This window comes from Bombyx mori, chromosome 8, assembly GCF_030269925.1.
Source record: "Bombyx mori chromosome 8, ASM3026992v2".
Classification (NCBI taxonomy): domain Eukaryota; kingdom Metazoa; phylum Arthropoda; class Insecta; order Lepidoptera; family Bombycidae; genus Bombyx; species Bombyx mori.
In genome coordinates, this window is record NC_085114.1 from 12408305 (window position 1) to 12430583 (window position 22279).

General features: G+C 36.3%; 1 protein-coding gene across 6 annotated transcripts in view; it reads right to left on the minus strand.

Annotated features, from left to right (window-relative positions):
- Positions 1-22279, minus strand: part of LOC105841829 (polyhomeotic-like protein 3) — a 363837-nt gene that overhangs the window by 252457 nt on the left and 89101 nt on the right. Inside the window, exon 1 of one of the 6 annotated variants that reach the window (XM_062669802.1) lies at positions 20051-20607. The exons of 4 other annotated variants lie outside the window; for them this stretch is intronic. The gene's annotated coding sequence lies outside the window, so the exon portion shown is untranslated. Of the gene's footprint in view, positions 1-20050; positions 20608-22279 lie in introns of those variants that run through there. One more of the 6 variants, XM_062669805.1, reaches the window with a different exon arrangement.

Genomic DNA, 22279 nt, shown 5'->3' on the forward strand with positions numbered 1-22279 from the left:
TATCTCAAGGTGGGTGGCGCATTTACGTTGTAGATGTCTATGGGCTCCAGTAACCACTTAACACCAGGTGGGCTGTGAGCTCGTCCACGCATCTGAGCAGTTAAAAAAAATGTCGTATATTAAATCAAGAGTTAGGCACGAGAAAGCTGTACGCGCGTCGGATGCCGCATTTGTGCAAATGCGGCACCCACTTTGAGATATAAGTTCTAAGGTATCAATATACCTATAGTTACAGTGTAGAAATATATTACTTTCGTAATTGCTGGTGGCAAGGCACATTATTCGGGGGCGAGTCCACTGCGGTCCGGTGTATTCGAAGATCTTTGAACCGCCAGATCTGGAAGCGCATTGCCAGGAAGGCCTTCCTCAAAAGCATTAGGGACCTAACAAAGGCTTTTACGTGTACATTGTCAGCGCAACCACAACCACTCTGACAAAACTGTCCAACTAAGAAGAAGGGGGCATTATAAGTCTGCAAGGGTAAGTAGGTAGACAGCCGCGAGACTGTCAAGTCCGGTTTGAATGGTAGGGCAGTCGTTAATACAATTTTATTGTGACAACCAATAAACTAGTGACACAAATTCATAATTATACTGAATTTATCCCTATCACTGTTTTATTTTAAGCAAAACCATAGACTCACAAAACACAAATGCCTATATAGAAACATTTCAATCAAACCGCGAAGCAATATTCTATTTTTAAACGCTACAATGTATTTATTCTCGGGCTGTGAAACGTTAGGTACGTCGAGAATCGATGGTCCAGAACACGCGATCTGAAGGTATGTCTCGACTCACCGATATACATTTTTTTTTAAATTTCGATCAAAACCAGTTCGGAGAGCAAACGAAATTCGAACGAACGTAAAAAAAAAAAAATTAAGTTGTCGATCATTCGGGTTCTGTATTGGCCAATAAAAGCGCTAATTGAGATAATAATTTTGAATTTAATTATTTTAGTAGAATCTTGTGGTTTTGGTGTGCGATGTCATTTTACGATTTCATGTTTCCTTTTTACATGTCGCAAAAAAGCCGATATCTTCATTATTTTTGACATATTGGGCGTATGGTGAGTGTCGTAGCATGAGATTGCGCAGCACGCAACTTTATGACAGCTCCCACAAATCTTTTTTTTTATTGCTTAAATGGGTGGACGAGCTCACAGCCCACCTGGTATTAAGTGGTTACTGGAGCCCACAGACATCTACAACGTAAATGCGCCACCCACCTTGAGTTATAAGTTCTAAGGTCTCAAGTATATTTACAACGGTTACCCTTTAAACCGAAACGCATGACTGCTTCACGGCACAAATAGGCAGGGTGGTGGTACCTACCCGCGTGAATTCACATGAGGTCCTACCACCAGTAAATACGTAAATTATAATTTTGCGGGTTTTAATTTTTATCACACGATGTTATTCCTTCACCGTGGAAGTCTATCGCGAACATTTGTTGAGTACGTATTTCATTTATATTTATCATAATTAAAAAGTTAATGGTACATGTATCTGGAAACATTTCAGTTTGTTTTTGCACTAATATTTGGTGACCAATGCGTTCAATACACATTTATTATAAGCCTTAAGTTACTGTTGAATTGGTGTCATCACATATTAGAATATACTACATTAGAATATACTTACAACAGGAAACTGAAGTCTACGCCTACAAAAATTCAAACTTTCAGTGTATTCAATTTAAATCGTGAACATTAAAATATATTTGAATTAATTAATTAAACTCAGTATTGTCATTTGTAACATTACTAGAATTTGTTCGGTAATTGTCAATTTCAAAGATTTTCATTAAACTTCGTATTAGTAAAATCATCATCATTATCCTGCCCTTCTCCCAGTCACCTGGGGTCGGCGCAACATGTTTTCTCCTTCCATACTCTTCTATCATATACCATTTCTTCGCTCACTCCCCTCCTACCCATATCGTCTTTCACACAATCCATCCATTTCTTCTTAGGTCTACCTCTTCCTCTAAATCCTTCCACATTCATAGTTAACACTCTCTTAACAACCTCATTTTCATTCCGTCTCATCACATGTCCATACGTATTATTAAAATATTCTATAAAATATTGGCTTTGTTTGGAAGATTAATTATACTGTTATACCTGTGTTATATTACATAAGTAATATTTTTTTCTTTGTTGGAAAACAATTAGATAATAATTTGGACAGTGATGCTCAAACTTCCAAAACGAAGAGCATGTTTCAAAGATCTAAACCATCTAGATTATACATTGAACTTCAGCCCCCGTAAATATCAGAAAATGAGTATCTACAGCCCTTGTACCCTTCTCACAAGACACTTGAACACAGACGTTTTATAAGTAATATGATTAAAACAATAATATATATCTTTGAATCCTTTGATTTATTTATTATTAAATAAATATTGATTATAATAATAAATAATATATTATTTATTATTATAATCAATATTTTAATTTAAAATCTTATTAATTAGACAATATTTTTTCAAAAAGGTACTAAAAATACATTTTTTTAAAAACACTATAAAAATAGATTGCTGCTGAGGGCGGTGTCTGCGACACAAGCCACACCAGTGTTTAGGACTCCAGAATGAGAAATCTCATCACAATACGCGCAGTATCGAGGATAACTGCCTCTTGTATCAGATCCTAACCCAGCTGGATAACGAAAATCTCTTAAGGTGTTGATCGAAACTTTTCGCTATCAAACCGTGTACCGACACAACTATTGGAACAATGATGGTTTAATCAACATGCCACATGGCAGTAGTCTCGTAGGCCAGGTCTAAATATTTTATTAATTTGGCCTTTTCTGCCTTATTGTTATTAATTGTATTAACTTAATTGTATTAACAAATCTTATAAGTAGTTTTTCGATTTTGCATCAGAAAATAAATAGATAATTGTTGATTAGAATTTAAAAGAAAACAAATTTATTTCAAAAACCAAATTACGATTCATAAATTTGTCGAATGAAAATTATTAACGTTAAATCGACATGCGCAACCCTAAGCCGTAGTCATTACAGAAAACGTTCGTGACTCCACTTGTCGACCTCCACCTGTAACCGAGTCTAATCGCCGAAAAATGTCTTTTCACCTCACAAAAACCGAGAAGCATCTCCGATCGATGACAGGCCGGTATCTTGCCTCGACGTGACCCGTATTACGGACACTGAAATATGTCAATCGACAAAAACTCAATGCATTAGCTTATTTGATTGCATGAAACGAGTTAACGAATTCACGGTGCCTGATATCGAAGTGTAGACGCATGTAGACATAGACATCACAACGTGAATGCTGTCTCCTCTTAAGTCTTTGAGGTCTAAGTTCCAATTTTATTGTAGGACGGCTGATACACCCTTTCCAACTGGAACTCATGAATACTTCGCAATAAAAATACGCAGGATGGTAATGTCTCCAGTGTGAACTCAATACGCGTTCTACCCCCAAAACTCATGCAAATTTCCAAATTCATAACCACTTACATCTATATTATTATAAAAATCTACAGTGGTTTTTACGGATGTTCCGTTACAACTACTGAACCATGCATCCGATTGACTTGAAACTTGGTATCCATGTAGAAAATACATGTACTTAATTGATAGGCTAATAGGTATTTATATGAGTGTTGGACTCCTAACTCTAGTTGCGGGGGCGTTAATGATGAGAATCTTTGTGGGGTGAGAAATAATAATGTTAATTTTAAATGCCCAGCGAAGCGGGCGGGTAGTTTCTGATAATATTCCCATGTATATTGAGGGAGGACAGACTATTTCGTTTAAGCGACATTTCACTTAATAGGGGTAATTAAAATTAATTTATTAATTGAACATTAATTGTTTTTTATTGTAATGAAAGATGCGTTTCATTTGGTATTAACATCAACAGCTCGATATTTTTAATTGAACTTCAATTAAGTTTAGTCCACTCAAATAACACAAGAAGTTATTTTGTTATGATATTTTTTTTTTTAATTTAAACTTTAATTAGCTCTCCTGTAAAGTTGCAAAAATGTCGCTTTAACGAAATAGCCTCCTTAATATGCTTCTCATTTAAAGGTCAATTTCGATTTCGGTAAAAGCGTTACATTTTTTTTTTCATTAATACTAATATTATTTAAAATTAATATGTTGAATTGTTGAAATGTTAAATTATTTACTAATAAAATCTTAAAATAGCGTGTATTTGTATTAAAATAATCGTATCTTAATATCGTAATATACGTGTCAGCACATCATTGTTTCTTGTTGCAGCTAGGACACTACGTTCATGGCTTTTATGCCCAAATCCAGCTATCTACGTCACATGATTATAGATTTTAGAATAAATAAATTTGAATTTTATTTATTGCTTAAGTAGGTGGACGATCTCACAGGCCACGTGGTGCTAAGTGGTTACTGGAGCCCATAGAAATCAACAACGTAAAAGCGCCACCCACCTTAAGATATAAGTTCTAAGGTCTCAGTATAGTTACAACGGCTGCCCCGCCCTTCAAACCAAAACACATTACTGCTTCACGGCAGAAATAGGCAGGGTGGGGGTACCTACCCGTGCGGACTCGCAAGAGGTCCTACCACCAGTAAAATCTATTTAGTAAACATCATCTATTTAGTAAACAAAATTAAAATCGATTCTTTGTTTCTCTTTATGAGATATTAGAATGTGGCCCCTTCAACCAAGCCGTATATAATTTTCGAATGGTCTCAAAACTTACAGTCAAAGCCTACGTAATAGTCCATCGTCGAAATCAGTCTCGGACTAACAAAGAAGCCACAAGTTACTTTACTTCACCAATTTAAAGCCACGAAACCTTAAATTGGAGTATAAGACAGTGACCAGGAAGTCATCATCTGGTGCATCCTAGCACGCGTTCCCATCTGTTTGTCACGTCTTGCGGTCAGGCGGAGTCGCGGTCTCAGCTTATATTGGAGACGATCTTCAAAGCAATCGACATTTTTGAACGAGTTCAAAATGTTGGCATTCGAAATATGTTTCATACAAAATAAAATGTTTTAGATTTATTTTTAACTATCCTTTAATGCCTATTTCTGTCGGTTTTATAGGTGAAACCAGGTTCTATGCAGTGCACGATTGAAACCTAAACATATATCTTAAGCTGTGAGTTTTGCGGTCTTCGACAAAAACTTAATTTAATGTCGGCCGCGACTATATTTCGGGAGGTAGTTCTGCAGTTATACAGATTAAAAAGTATTAAGGTAAAATGACATCAGTAGAAATTTATAATGCGAAATATTTAAATAAAAAAACGTAATAATATTTTTTGGAATGAGTTTTGAGTACTCTTAATTCGCGCCTTATTTTCTGTTTTCATGGTAAATTTCAAATTTTAATCAAACATTATAAACTTATTATGGTGATATCTGCGCAAAATAATAAGCTAACGAATTCCATTCAACATATAGAATTTGCATTTTTAACTATTACTCATTTAATTAAAATCTCGTCACACTTAAAAAATTAACTTAAAAAAATATTTGATTGTAGGTCTACTTCAAAATATAATTAAAGTAAAATTTAATATAAAACAGTTATAATAAACAATTTTAAATACGCGAAAGTGTGTTCTATGGTCTTACTCCATAGCAACGAAACGACAGTACCTATTTTTTGCAGAGATAAATAAGAGTTTATGGGCCGGCTCGAAGAAAATATAATTGTTTTAGAACTACAATTTTACGGTTGGAATGTTACGTATAAACTATCATTCTGGACGGTTTAAATTCATAGTGGATTCAAAATTTATATCACTTAAGAAAATTTCAAATGACAGAGTTTCGGGTACCCTTAAATTTAACACAATTATTGTCACAAGACAAACAGACAACTTACAGTAACTTAGGTGTCCAAATTGTCACTAAAAGTCTACATAACCAAAGCGAAACAATTATTATTATCTAAACGTAGACCATACTGTAAATTCTGTTAATTTTTTCTAATTACATTTATTCTAAATTTTTTTATTGTCCTTGTAGGCAGAAGAGCGTACGAACCACCTGATGATGAGTGGTTACCAAGTGGCCAAGCCACTGCCTAATAAAGTTAGTTCGCGATTTTAATCAACACATTGCTTAAATATATTTACTCCGTATATTGCGGTGATCTAGCTTGTTTTCCGATCATAATTCTCCAAATAATTCCTTCTTACCCTTGCGAATATGAATATGATGTAATCATAATCAATCAACATTTTGGTAATTTTGGGAGATTGACTCAAAATCACTTAAGAAATGTCGAAAGTTTGAGAATCGGAACCCGGTCGCGACCTCCGCGCCACCTGCTGCCCGACCGCGCGGAACGACAACAAAAAACCATTCGTGATCTCGGGTTACCACTTCTCATCGTCAATACTTTTTATTTTTACATCGAGACAGTTCATCAACTACGGTATTATGGTCGCAAGAAGCCTTTTTCGATGCAAAAAAACTATATATTGAAAAAAAAAAACCGCGTTGTTACCCGTAGCGTAAATTATTCGATGCGAAGTTTTGTCGGAGGCACCAAATTTTCGAGAAATTGGTTGAAAAATTTGTTTAAAACAAAAACAAAATGCCGATTGAAGTTTTTGCATTAGGCGGTTGTCTATTTGAAATCACAGATTTTGAAAACAGCAAAACTTTTTTTTTTAAGTGATTTTATGATTTGGTAACTAAGACCTTTAAGTCTTGTCTTATTTTAATTTATATTCTTATTTTTATGAATAATGTTGAAATGAGATGAGATGATAACAGCAAAACTATTTATTAAGTGCTTCACTGATAAAATATATATTATTAATTCACTGGATCTCTCGCGTTCACGAACCACACACAGACCACAAGTGAAATTACAATATCTTCTTCTCGCAACAATAAAAACTCCTTGAAAACCTTGCTACCGTTTTCGATTTCGAAATCGTATTAAAAATAAAACCTCATACACAAATAAAACACAATATACTCTGTGCAGGTTATGCGGATGCCCGAGTCGGTGCGTGCACAGACTACACAACCGAGGTCCGAGGTCGAACATGCCTATAGGAATTCTTATAGTTTTTATTCGACCGCAGCAAATATTAAGGTTTTTCAAATCAAATTCAAAGACTGTTCATGTTTTTTTTTTGTTTGTTTTTTAAACCCAATGCTATCAATTATTCTTGATAACATGTTTTTATAAAGGCAAAAAGTCGCAGGACAGTGTACGTCGTGTAAGGTTATGCGGATGGTCGCGCCGGTGCGTGTGCGGACTGCACAAGCAGGGCCCGAGGTCAAACCTATGCCCGGAGGAATGCCTTACATATTTATGCGATGGGACGGCAGTGAAAATTGACATTTTCTACGCAAAATATATGCGTGCGCGTGGGAGCGTTGAACTCTGAACGTTTGAATTTGATTATAGAATCAGAAAGGATTTATAGCTAATTCTGTGTGCTCACTTATTCGAAAATTGTTGTCGACGTTCTAAATTTAAAACGTACTGGGTTTTTTTTTCTAAATAAACTAGGTACGCGCGATTAAGTAGATCTGTTTTTTCATCACATCGGATATGTCAAACGATCTTAAATAATTTTAATAAATTATATAATAATTTCATAACTAATAGCACGTATTTGGGTCATAGATTAATTCTTTTACATAAAACGGAAGAAGCAACAGTGAAAGAAAGCAGACAAAATTACACGTTTTGTCTTGATCCCTTTAAAAGTAATTCCAATTTAGGCGAGTGAAAACACTGGCCATTAATTTAGAAAAAAAAATCTAATTGACAATTCTTTCTACAAGATATTTTTCAAGTAACATGTAATATCTAGCTAGCGTAGATGTTTTTATAAGAAACAAACATTTTCCTATGTTTTCCTGTTTATGTGTTTGTAATTTTCCGTTTTTCATATTAACATAATGATAAACATTAATAATATTATTACGAAAGCTATAAAGCGATTTTAAGTTAAAATTTTAGATTAAAAAATAATTGAATTTATTTAATTTCCAAATGGAAGCGAACACGCGTTCATTTAACAAATCAAAAACGATCTTAAGTTAATTCGTTCTAAGATTATATTAGTAGTTTACTGTTGAATTAGAATGACAATCCAAAAAAAAACATAGTATGGAAAAAATATCTATTAGTTGAATCAAATTTCGCACCACCCTAAGCTAAGATTGATATTCCGAGCAACTTCTTTTCAATTTTTTTATAATGCCATCTAATCGGTAGTAGCCTAAGGGGTGGTCTAACCACGCGGGGATCGGTAGGTGAGCTCACGGGCTAAACCTGAGAGAATTGCTAACACTGACTCTATCAAGAGCAGTGCTTCGTTGATTCGACCATCAGATCGCAATGACGACCCACTGAGAAGATCCGGCGAGAAACTCAGTGGGCTGTGTCTATAGACTAGTTCTCACGTCGAACTCTTCGTCATAATCGACGAGTTCGACAAGAACGAGGACTGGGCTTGTTTCTGAAATGTGAGCCATACATGAACAAAGTCTTAAGACAATCGAATTGACTATATACTACTCGAAACATTCATTTTACATTTTAGTAAGAAACATGATAGAAGAATAAAGACGTATGTAACTATACTTGAGACCTTAGAGCTTGTATCTCAAGGTGGGTGGCGCATTTACGTTGTGGATGTCTATGGGCTCCAGTAACCACTTAACACCAGGTGGGCTGTGAGCTCATCCACCCATCTAAGCAATAAAAAAAAAAGTATACAATTTATTCTAAGTAATTTTTTTCATTGTGCATTGCATATTAAGAATATATAAGTACAAAGGCAGTAAGTAGTAGAACTACTGAAAATTATACGATTAAAATAAAAACCCTAATATAATCGAAATGTATATAACCCTAATATAACTATCATTGAAAAACATACAAAAAATCAAATATAATATAATATTCTATTATTTCCAATATCAAATCAGGCTTTACACAAAAAATTTAAAACTAAAACTTCACAAACATTTTTCTTGGTCACACACCTATAACACTGAATCAAACAAATGTCAATGTACAATGTAATTATTTAAATTAAAAATCCATTACGGATAAAATACGTTTAGTAAGCTTACAAAGACAATTAGCAGTGTGTCAACTGAATAATGTTCCACGTGTCGCTTAAGATTTATAATTTATGTATTTGTTAGTGCCCAGCTTACTTAGATATTCAAAGTATAATGTAGTTATGTATTTCTATGTTGCACTATGCAGTGTTATTATTAATTTCAATGATTTCGAAAACACGGAAGGCGTACGTTGTGACTCTCTCTATGGAGGGAAGAGGTAATGAGCACTATCTTCTTTAGGGAAAAAGTTTCCACATGTAAACAGCTAATTTTTGTTGAAAATTTCACTGAAAGAGCGCTAGCTTAGGAAGTGAAAATGATATGAAGTGTAGGAAGATAGAGTGTAGGATGTGTGCTGGATTGAAGTGAAGTGAAGTATGAAGCACATGGGCTTCGGTAACTACTTAACACCAGGTAGACTGTGAGCTCGTCCATCCATATGTATATATGGTGGTAGAACCTCTTGTGAGTCCGTACGGATAGATACAGAACCACCAACCTGCCTATTTCTGCCTTGAAGTAGTAATGAGTTTCGGTTTGAAGGGTGGTGCAGCTGTTGTAACTATACTGAGACCTTAGAACTCACATCTCAAGGTGGGTGGCGGCATTTACGTTGTAGATGTTTATGGGCTCCGGTGACCACTTGGTGCCAGGTGCGCTGTGAACTCGTCCAACTTTGATGCAATAAAAATTAAAAAAACTTAAAGTACTTAAAAAAGTATTTACAGTACAAAAAAAAGTACTCCTTACTTTTACCCTCCATATTTCTCACTCACAAAATTTCGAAAAAAGTTGCCTATGAGAAAAGAAAATAGTTTAAATTTGAATGAGGCCTTTAATTGTTTTTAGAGATCACTTTTTGTTCGAAAAGGTTAGCGCTGAAAGTTTAACAGCTTTTTACACGCCACATGATGGTACACTTCATCTCTGAGTTACTTTTTACCGTAATCACCTCATCTACCACGAGTTATGTTAACTGGTGCAACTGTTCTATTCATTTCTACTGCGCCACCTTTATGCCAAGATAGAATAATATGATATAGTGTGGTGACGTAATCAACGTCAAATGACGTCTTGAGTGTTTTAGCGGGAAATTTGACAGCTGTCCGGTAAAATATTTTATTAAGGGATTTTATGACCTGGTAACTAAGACCTTTAAGTCATATCTTATTTTAATTTATATTCTTATTTTTATGAAAAATGATATTATGGAGTGAAATGACATGAAATGCAGATGATTAATTTGAGAAATGAATTAGCTGCGATGAAATTAAATGAGATGATATGGGATGACATTTACAATCTCAGTAAAATGGTGGTCATTTACTGAGATTTTTTCAGTGGACTTTTGGAGGATCCCGAGAAGTTACGTCCAGCGGCTTTGTTTCATTTTCCCACATTTGTGCACTTTCACAGATATTAAACAGTTCATAAACCACCATTATTACACATTTAAACCTGAAGAAGCACTAAATACAGAAAAATAAAACAAATCACACAACTTCACTCCTCGCGCTCCCGCTAAAAAGTCTTCAACGGTAAAATAATATCAAACCTTTAACCTTAAGCCTTCGTGCCTTTTTTTTTTCACATGTCACAAGATGAAGTTACGAATTTCTTCTCTTTTCGAAGCAATCTTCGGCCTAAATTTGTGATATTTTACATTTACCTTCTACACTTCAAGAATTACTTCTTAAACGTATTTACGTGACGTGTATCCGTATTACGTACATACATGTTTACGTGACGTGTGTGGCGAACAATCCTCGTGTTTCAAATTACTGCAACACCGCACTGAAATTCTTAAGCCGTTCGCTTTGTTATTTTTATTCATTATTCTGGCACTGGCAAGATGTTTTGTTTCTCAAATAACAGATTTATGTTCAATAATAGATGATTTAATCTCATATCTCAAAGTAGCAGTCTTCATGTCGAAATATCTATGCGTTCTAGTAACCGCTTATTATCAAGTGGTTCGTCAGTTGGTTAGCCCTCCTAGAGTCCCGATCTACTAACGGTGCTTTTAGGTACCCCAAGCACCGGTCATCGTTTTCGTCGAACACGTCGCTTGCGACGAAGAGCTCGGCGAGTAAATTAACCCACAGACACAGCCCACTGAGTTTCTCGCCGGATCTTCTCAGTGGGTCGCGGTTCCGTCCCCATCTTGTGGTAGATTCTGCGAAGCACGGCTATTGCTAGGGTTCGTGCTAGCAACATCCCCAGGTTTCAGCCCCGTGAGCTCACCAACTAGCCCAGTGACGGTAGACTCTCTAGACCATCAGCTTCATTAGAAAAAAAAACACCTAGAGCAAAAAAAAACATGAGTTTTGAAATCTCAATTGTATCTTTAACGGCTCTTTTGTTAAAATTGCCATAAGATTAAGAAAAGTTTCACCGCATCAGCTGATATGTCAGTGAACATGATATATGACTAGGCGAACGTCGGTCGCGAGTTCAAACCGCGGGAGATCCAATAACGACCACAATTCAATAAATAATTGAACTACTAGACTGTAGTTATAATTATACAAATTAATACTCTAGACAATAGAGGTCGAAGGTCGAATATCCATGTTAACAAATTTTTAAATTGCAATAACAATAATCATTCGACATTGAATGGTACCGGCTCGTCGATCTACTGAGCAATGTCATCCGCTCGGTGAAAGATCTTCCCTTAGTCGTAAAACCTCCGAAATAGTAATTTTCCCGAACCTGTGGACCGAACGGTAAGCATTCGTCGTCGCCCTAAGCACGTCATTACGTATCCTCTCGATTTATTAACGGTGCTTTTAGGTACCTCAAGCACTGGTCACCGTTCTCGTCGAACCCGTCGCTTGCGACGAAGGGCTCGACGAGTAAGTTAACCCTTAAAGACACAGCCCACTGAGTTTCTCAGTGGGTCCCGTTTCCATTACGGTGGCAGATCCTGCGGAGCACTGCTCTTGTTAGGGCCAGTGTTAGCAACACTTCCCGTTTGAGCCCCGTGAGCTCGCCAGGTTACGCTGACGTAGCCTATCAAAGCTTAGGTAGGCAAAAAAAAGAAAGGCACAAAGTTAGAATTCTCTCCTATGCTGCTTTTTTGAAGGGAACAAGCTAAATATTACTTGGTGGTAGGACCTCTTGTGAGTCCGCGCGGGTAGGTACCACCGCCTTGCCTATTTCTGCCGTGAAGCAGTAATGCGTTTCGGTTTGAAGGGTGGGGCAGTCGTTGTAACTATACTGAGATCTTAGAACTTATATCTCAAGCTGGGTGACGCATGTACGTTGTAGATGTCTATGGGCTCCAATAACCACTTAGCACCAAGTGGACTGTGAGCTCGTCCACACATCTAAGCAATAAAAATTAAAAAATACTGGGAACCGTTGTTAGACTTTGATCAATGATCACGACATCTGCTGAACTTATCTCTTTTGACTAACGAAGCTAATTGGTTCAAATTCCAACAATCGCATACAATTTTAAGCTAAACACGAAAAATACGTCTTCTTCTTCTTTCTAGCGATTTCCCGGTCTAGTTTCAGGGCTCGTTTTCCTATTTAAGCTTTTCCACTTAGTTTCTTACGAAAGCAAAGCATATGTATGTTAAATACATGGCTCTTTGAATATATTTCAAGTGTGTATTATCTGTATTTGCCTCTTTTGGATGATAAGGTCGCTGACCTCTACTCTATTCTATTAAGATATACTAAAATGATGTATAGTCATAGTAAAGAAATTGTCGATGGAAAATGAACGTCAATTTTCTTTGCTCTTTGTTTATTCTTTTGACTATTTCTTATCTTAACTTATGCTTTACATCTAGAATGTAAATGCGCCGCCCACCTTGAGATATAAGCTCTAATGTGGGCGGCTATAGTTATAGTATAGTTACAACGGCTGCCTCACCCTTCAAACCGAAATAGATTACTGCTTCACGGCAGAAATAGGTAGAGTGGTGGTACCTACCCGTGCGGACTGACACACACAGAGGTCACACAAGAAGCATAATTACAAACTGGATTAGGTGAGGTCCGTTTAAGCAAATATGCATAATTATGCTCGTATATAATATTAATATTATTAATACACACTTGTAACTTAATATGTAGTATTAGTATTAGTCTTTCGGTTTTCACGAGTCGTAGATTTAATTAAAACTAAATATTACAGTTTAATTAATGTGTGTGTGTGTGTGTGTGTGTGTTTTTTTTTATTTATTATATTTATATTTTGCGAAGTTTCAAATATTTTACAGTTTTTCTGGTCACGGACTGTAAACTATTTCTAATTAACTCCAAGTCTATTCGAAAAACTGTTACTCATATTACCTACATAATATATTATTTTGGGCATATTTGTGACACTGAACCTTTCAATAGGGTAAAGTAGTACAATTCCTTTTAAATCAATGATAAAACTAATGCTATTCTGGCATTAACATGTATGTTACGTTATGTTTTTTAACAGTGACCTAAATAATATTATTATGTCATTGTTTAATATTTAAAAGACTTAAAATTTAATTACTAAAAAACATATAAATATTATAAAACATACATAATTATGTTTGTACGAATGGATCTAACTCAATATTCACCGTATTTAAAATAATTTTTCCTCTTTATTTTTTTTTATTGTTTAGATGGTTGGAGGAGTTCATGTACCACATGGTGTTTTTTTTATATTTTTTTAATTTCGTATATGGATGGTCGAACTCACGGCCCGCCTAATTTTAAGTGTTTATCGGTATGTATAGTTTAAGTATTTAAAAAAGTTTCTCCAGAATCTGACCATGGATGGCTAGGCCTTGGACACCACACAAACGTGAATATTTAAAGTGTGACATATGTGTCATTGTTGAGACTTGCCTGTTAATGAGCTGTGTAGGGCTACTTAAACAAAACAGACTAACTTATAATGTTTTTGTAAGAGCTTAAAAAAAATTGGAATATTCATGACGAAAACAAAATACGGTCACATCTCGTTGTGCTCATCCCTAAAAATATCTTCTTCTTTTTCTCCAGCTTATCCCACTAGGTGGGGTCGGCACAGCTAATTTTTCTCTTCCATTCTCTTCTTTGAGCCGTCATCTCAACACTCACTCTTCTCTCTCTCATATCATCATTGACACACTTCATCCATGTCTTTTTCGGTCGACCTCTTCCCCCTCCACCTTGCACTATCATTTCCATACATCTCCTAGTCACATGCATCTTCTCTCTACGCATCACATGTCCATACCACGCTAACCGTCCGCTCTTTTACTCTCATCCCTAAACATATGAAAAACGCTATTGATAAAAATATACCTTGAAGTGTTTGGGGGTTGATGACAAAAGAAAGATCTTCCACCGAGCTGGTGAAATTGCTCGGCAGACGATAGTCCTGTTGCTGTTATACGGAGCTTGTAAATATTCAAACTTAACTTGAAAATTTCGTTGGCGAGATTCAAGCCGTGACAATAAAATACAGGCTTGTAAAATGAACATTCGCGTTTATTCTAATTTAATTGTAATTTAATTACAGCTTGCCATGCATTGGGCTAAAAGGCTGGAACGGAAGAGAGGGTTGCCATGAGCAAATCTTAAAATTAGCAACTTAATTACGACTTAAGTGTTACCATTACAATTTTAAAATAAAATTCTAATGTTCATATTTTGATCAGTCAAGCAAATTTTACGTTCAGCTCAGAAAATTATATTTCAATTAATTTAATTGATATCCTAAATTACATTAAATGCGAAACAATAACAAAAACACTCAATAGATTTATCAACATTTAGTCTTCAAAGTTGCTGAAATCGTCAGAAACGAATCCGGTTTTTTTTTTATTTTCCCGAGCATACTGCCCACCTGATAGTAAGTGGTCACCGTTGCTCATGGACGTCAGCAATACCAGGGGCAGAGCCAAGCTGCTGCCTACCGCTTAATACTCTCCACAAGCCTCGTTTGAAGAAGGACATGTCATAGCGCTCGGGAAACACCGTGGAGGGGAGCTTATTCCATAGCTGGAAGGTACGTGGCAAAAATGATCTCTGGAAACGCACTGTCGATGACCGCAATGGCTCCAGGTAGTGTGGATGAACTCTACTCCGGTGGCGGGCGGTGCGATGGTAAAAACGCGATGGTGGTGTCGATGGTGTCGGTGGGATTCGAACACCGACACAGCCGCATCGTTCAACGTATTGAACTTTTATCCTTCAGTGAGCTTAGTGTGAGTTTTTCAACGTACTCGATAGCGTAAAAGTTAACTCAAATTTGTATGTAATTGGAACAACGCTCCTAGTGGCAAACGTTCCAACTCCATATAAATTGTAGTTAACTTTTACGCTATCGAGAACGTTAAAAAACTCGCACTAAGCACACAGACCAACACAACTTCATTTCGTACGACTCTGGATTTCATTTTTCTTTTTATTGCTTAGATGGGTAAACGAGCTCACAGCCCACCTGGTGTTAAGTGGTTACCGAAGCCCATAGACATCTACAACGTAAATGCGCCACCCACCTTGAAATGTTGAAATGTAAATGTATGATTTCTGTAGTCATTGTATTATATCTGACCTACATTTATCACGTAAGCAATATAAAAAACCATTTCATTTTCAATAAACATTTAGTAATACGCTGATTTTGTTTATGTTTGGTAAACAAATGGCGGTGGATAGCACCAGTTGTTGCTTGGCGTATAATGAGTGCGCACAAGAATATATGACAGTTTCAAGAAGTTCTGCAGAGAAACGGTGGCATTAAAAAAAAAAAGATTTGAAAAAAAAACCAAAAAAAAACCGCTGAGTTTGTTTCGCCGGTTCTTCTCAGGACTGTGGTTTTTTTTGGAACCGGTGGTAGAGTTAACATTGTTATTTATATTTTGACATTCAACAAGTAGGTTGAAATAAATGATTTTGAATTTGAATTTCTACTGGTAATAGGACCTCTTGTGTGTCCGCGCGGGTAGGTACCACCACCCTGCCTATTTCTGCCGTGAAACAGTAATGCGTTTCGGTTTGAAGGGTGGGGCAGCTGTTGTAACTATACTGAGATCTTAGAACTTATATCTCAAGATGGGTGGCGCATTTACGCTGTAGATGTCTATGGGCTCCAGTAACCACTTTACACCAGGTGGGCTGTGAGCTCGTCCAACCATCTAAGCAATAAAAAATAAAAATAAAAATTTGAATTCAAGTTTTGATGATTAACAGCATCGGTTGTTCTACTGTCAGCTAAACCACTTTATCAGCACACAGCCATAAGCAGGCATGGATAACAGAAGCAAAAACCCAAATTCCAGGTGAAGTACTAATTCAAATTTGAAACTGTGCGACAAGAAATAAACATTTAACAAAAACTATGCGTTAAACATAGAAATGATTTAAATATATACAAAACAGCCCATCTATTTGTGAAGTCAGGTCGACTATTGTCTCGAGCACCGGAGGTCACGGGTTCGATTTCCGGTTGGGTCACACTTAAGCATCGTCTATTTACATATGAGTTTGCTTAGTGTACTTGAACGATGTCTGAAGGATCATGTTTTAAGACAGCTTAAAAAAAATAGATTAATAATTGAATTAAGGAAATATTAATTATTACGTCACACAGTACTTAAGCTGTTATTAGAGATGCCACGTATATACAAAATAATTGAAAGTAATAAGTTATTATACATATTTAAATACGCAAAGATAAAACAGTCAAATGCAATTATTTTCCACATCTGTTTGTCAACTAAATTCTTTTGTTTTTGCAGCAGCTAGTAACAAGCTTCGGTGTATTTTTGGAAATTCCAAGTTTTTCTTCAAACATAAATCAAAATAAGTTATGTAATATGTAAAATTGATATAAAGGTGTCGTTTCGTTATCATCCCCCTTTCTTATCTACACGCGGGCTCTTGCTAGGGCTAGTGTTATCAAATCCTCTCAGCTTGAGTCCGTGAGCTCACTTATCCGTTCACTAGAAGCTAGAATAGCCCCTTAGGTTACCAGTGAATAGATAGGGAGAAAATATACATATATCTCCCCGCGTCTCATATCAACGAATGAATTCATCGGAGAATGGCCAGATTTCTCTGAGTATCAACGTATTGAGATCGCTAAGCGGCATTTTCTTGTGCCACAGTGTAGTATAAGTCCGCAGAAGTATCACTATCGCGGCTGTTTCTGCCGAGCAATTAATTAATCCTGGCTTGTAATACGAAACCTGGAAAAGCCAACTACACAACACAATCGATAATTTGTAAAAAACAACTGTGAAATATGTATCTATCCGGTACCTTCGTAAGCGACTGTTTTAAAATTCGATCGGTAACATTATCGTTTGATAGTTATCAGCTTTAGTTTTATAGTTATCGGTTATCATTTATTTGGTTTTGTGTCTACAAACAACCATAGCCACAGAGATATTACCGCTCTACTATTATTTATTACAAAATAATTATCAATAGTGTGTGATTGTGTATGTGAATAATTTATGAAGTCTAATTAATTATAATGACAAGCATTTACTATTTTCACACGCCTGTGACGTATCCATATGATGCGTTATTCTTAAATTCAAATGAAACGGAACGATTAAAGACAATTATTATTAATGGTAACAGATAATAATGAAGTTTGACGATTATTTCTCAGATAATAAAATAGTTTAGATTTTATTTATTTGGAGGGAAAAATATTGACTGAATTATTAAGTGTGTAAAGTAGAATTTCTATGAAGAAAATTGTGTTTTTTTTTTATGCCTTTGTAGGCAGCCGAGCATACGGCCCACCTGATGGTGAGTGGTTACCGTCGCCCATGGACTTCAGCAATGCCAGGGGCAGAGCCAAGCCGCTGCCTACCGCTTAATACTCTCCACAAGCCTCGTTTGAAGAAGGACATGTCATGTGTAGCTACGAGCAGCCTGTTTTGTTAAAACTGGCAAATTTATTTAGAGTTTAAAGCCACGTTTGTAAGCCGTTTATTTATTTATAACTTACCAACAAAATAAATGGATAAATTCCAAATTCAAAGGCCTCAAGCTAGGATTTGGCTTGGAGCTTATACATAAGATATCTATATATTAATACGTGAAGCAAAAACTTTGTATCCCTTTTACGAAAATTGCGCTGACAGAGGAGTATGCTTTGTATCCCTTTTTACGAAAATTGCACTGACGGAGGAGTATAAAATTTTCCACACTCATAGAGAATATAGAGAAGAAGTGCACAATGCTAATATTTTTTTAAATAATGCATAAAAGATACAATAAAGAAAACATTACACGCACTACCATGTATTTGACACAACACATACTTATAAATATACTCTTTGTGGATTGTCAATTGTGAAAATTTTGTTAGTACCAATTTTTCTAATGAAATACGTACTCAACAAACGTTCACGATTGATTTCCACGGTGAAGGAATAACATCGTGTATAAAAATCAAACCCGCAAAATTATAATTTGCGTAATTACTGGTGGTAGGACCTCTTGTGAGTCCGCGCGGGTGGGTACCACCGCTCCGCCTATTTCTGCCGTGAAGCAGTGGTGCGTTTCGGTTTGAAGGGCGGGGAAGCCGTTGTAACTATACTGAGACCTTACAACTTATATCTCGGGGTGGGTGGCGCATTTACGTTGTGAATGTCTATGGGCTCCAGTAACCACTTAACACCAGGTGGGCTGTGAGCTCGTCCACCCATCTATGCAATAAAAAATAAAAAAGTTTAAAGTCTGTGGTCAAATTGATGAATATTGTTTGCCTTTATTATTATTTATGTATAGTGTAGTTTTGGCGAAATCTGTGATTATATTATATAAGTATAATAGTATTTGACTATAGAACCATATTAATGTATAAACATAAAATTTCAATTGATTAAAATCGAATTTTAACTACTGCGGGACCACTAGTTATAACAAATACATGCATGTCAAATATCTTTCGCATTGTCTTAGATACTGATGGTCAAAATGTGATAATATGAATAATATCAAAATACTCCATATTCACTGATGTTCACTAGTAAGTAAACTGATTTGATTTTAGACACTACGATTTGTGTCGAGAAATCAACCTTATTACAGAAGATTGTTCGGCTATTCGGCTAATAAATAGGATTTTATTTCAATCACTCTGCATACGGTTTAGTATCCCTTACTTTAGTTTAAATCCTTTTTATATGCTAAATGACTAGACATAAGCAGAGCTAATAAATCAAAAATTGCTCTATAAACAAATGACACTTGATATGATGGGTGATTACATCGCGTCGGTCCTTGAGACAATCCCTCGGGCTTTCTCTCCCCCCTTTTCGGCATGTAAAAGTGGTAATTTTGCCGCTTAAAGCAATTATAACGATATAAATACACCTATAGACATTAAAAATAGAAGTAAAGGACCTCTATATGAGTCGACTATTATCAAAGCCGGCAATCTGACTTTTGGACAATGATTGGTAAATCAGAAAAACGAATTATTGACTTTGTATTCCATTGGCAGTCACAAAACTCTTCGGAACAACATCTTAGATAAATAACAGGTTAACTATTAACCTTTATTTAATGCAGGTTTTGAACCGTATTCTTTGAAGGAGACGATTATATTCAAATCAATCTGAATTGACATATCAATAAAAAAAAAATGTCCAAATGCACAGATTGCCACCTTTGATAATAGACGACTCATATAAGTCCAATTCAATTAAGGATCATTGACAATGAGCAGGCAATTACGATATTGTTTCATTTTTTCGGTATTATAAACTAAATATTAAAATTGTGGGAATTCTTGTTTAGTTTCGTAACCTTATCAATACGCATAGCACGTATCGCAAAGTAAAAGAACCTATTGTATACCTGTATTTGTTATAAATAATTGAAGTTCCAAATGAATTCTTGAGCGAATTAATATAACATATTTGGAAACCATTCGCATATATTGTATCATGTCAAAACGGTTTATTGTGAAATAAATTTACTTAACTTAAAAAAAAAACTCACCTTTCACGTACTTCCAGATATAATCGTTTGCCGAAATATTCCTCAGTTTGGCGAACTCAAAGGAAATTCGCGGGGAAAGTCGAAAGAAAATTTTGCACTAAACACTGGCCACTAAGCACTGTGTCGAAAGAAAAAAATATATTTGAATACAACGCGTTTCGCCGGCACAATGTTATCGGCGGGCGTACGTCAGCGGCGCACTTATCAATAAAGTCAATTAGCATTCATGCAGCACACGTGGGTACGGAGGCAGCGAGACCGCCGGACGGGTACGACCAGATCGCGCCAAACAAACTAAACGACTGAAACAGCGTACTCACAACCACACTCGCAACAGGTGAAAACGCAACAGTGTGGTATCAAAATGAACTCGCGTACGACCCTTGTGTGGAGGTTACGGAGGTGGACGGAGCGCGCGCGCGTGTGCGTGGACCATTTTGTTCGCGGCACGATTTATCGGTCGGCTGTGTGCGTGAGGTTCCACAGGTGATATCTTTTGTATTGGTGCGTATCACGGGCGGTCACATGTCAAGCGCATATATATACACGCCGCCTACCTGTTTTGCGACTTGTCGCTTTAGCTCCTTTAGGGTCGTCGCGGAAAAAGTGCCTTGTAGACCGCCGTTTTGTTCCCGTTTTGAACTAAGCCGCCCAAGCGTTTTTGTGTTCGCGTCTAAATTCGACCTCTACTGTTAATTACTCTCATTATCAGCGTTAACCTACAAACAGATGCTGTAATACGACCGACTGAAAGAGTTGGGTTACTGCAGAGAATTTTCCTACAGTTTTCGGACTGTTCAAATTGGTCGCCTAGCTTCGTAATCGCGTTTGTGTGAGTGAATCGTGCCTCATGCACTTAGTGAACTTTGTACAGTGTAAGGTCACGGATGTTTAGCACTAATACAATAGATATTAACATCTCATGTCACCTTGACGTAAGCGTAAAGGCACTGTCGCTTGACCGAAACAAAAGGTCCGAACGAACCGTAAGCGGTTTTAACTAATTGAACCTAAAACAGTTAACCTTAGGGATAATAATCATCCTTCTCGGTAGAAAAAAAAACGACGTTTGAGAGGACTCAGATGTAAATATCGAACAGTTCTTATTTAATAACTAATCAGAAATAATGAACTATAACGTAATAGAGATAAAGCTCATTTTTTCCAGTTCAAAATTTAGAGTTTTACGACAGTTTATAATGACATTTTTTTTTCAATCGTGACTAGTAGATTTGTGTTGTAATTTGCACCTGATCAAATTTAAAACAAGATTGATTATTCACTGTACGAAGTTCTAAAGAGTAGATGCTCGTAGATTTAGATGCCCCTTTAATATTAAAGGAGACAATTCTGTTTATTGCTGACAATCCCATAGACACAAATATCTGAGTCTCTCGTCGGATCTTCGCAGTGGGTCGCGATTCCAATGTGGTGGTAGGTTTAGTGAAGCACTGCTCTTGCTAGAGCCAATGTTAGCAATTCCCTCGGGTTGAGTGAGCTCACCGCTCAGAATTTCTCGTGAGCTCACCTACCCTTCCGCGTGTCCCCCTTAGGGCGTATTCCAACGACGCTACCAACGATTACGTAGGAAAAAGAAGTCGACAAGTTGAGATCAATGTTTGTTATCTACGTAATATTTGTTACAATGGACATTACGTATCTTATATAAGAGTGGTTTTTGTTTAAGTTTATTATGCTAGGATTACTTCAAAATTAAATTGGTCACATAAAAGCAAACAGTAGGTATAGAATAAAAACAAAAGTTTCATTCAAACTGTTACTTGTTTTTGTAAAACAATAAAATCTGAATTTTCACTGAGAATTATCATAATAAAGTGAAGATTATTTCAATTGTGGATGCAATGAATTTGGTGTTATAATTAAAAGTTCCGAGGTATGTAATTCGCGATAAAACGAACTTTATGCAGTCATAATAAGGCCCATCTAATGATTTTTTACCGGTTACATTGGCTAGTTATTTGCATTATTTTTAGTTAATCTTCGAACTAGAAAGTATTATTACTTCGCGGCAGAAATAGGCAAATCGGATTTAAATTGGCGGTGCTTTTTTTTCCGCTGCCTATTCTTTGTAAGCCTAAGAGGCTTTTCCAGATATTTGCTAACACTAGCCCTAGCCAGAGCAGTGCTTCGCTGAATCTGCCACCGGATCGGAATCGTGACCCACTGAGAAGATCCGGCGAGAAACTCAGTGGGCTGTGTCTGTAGGAT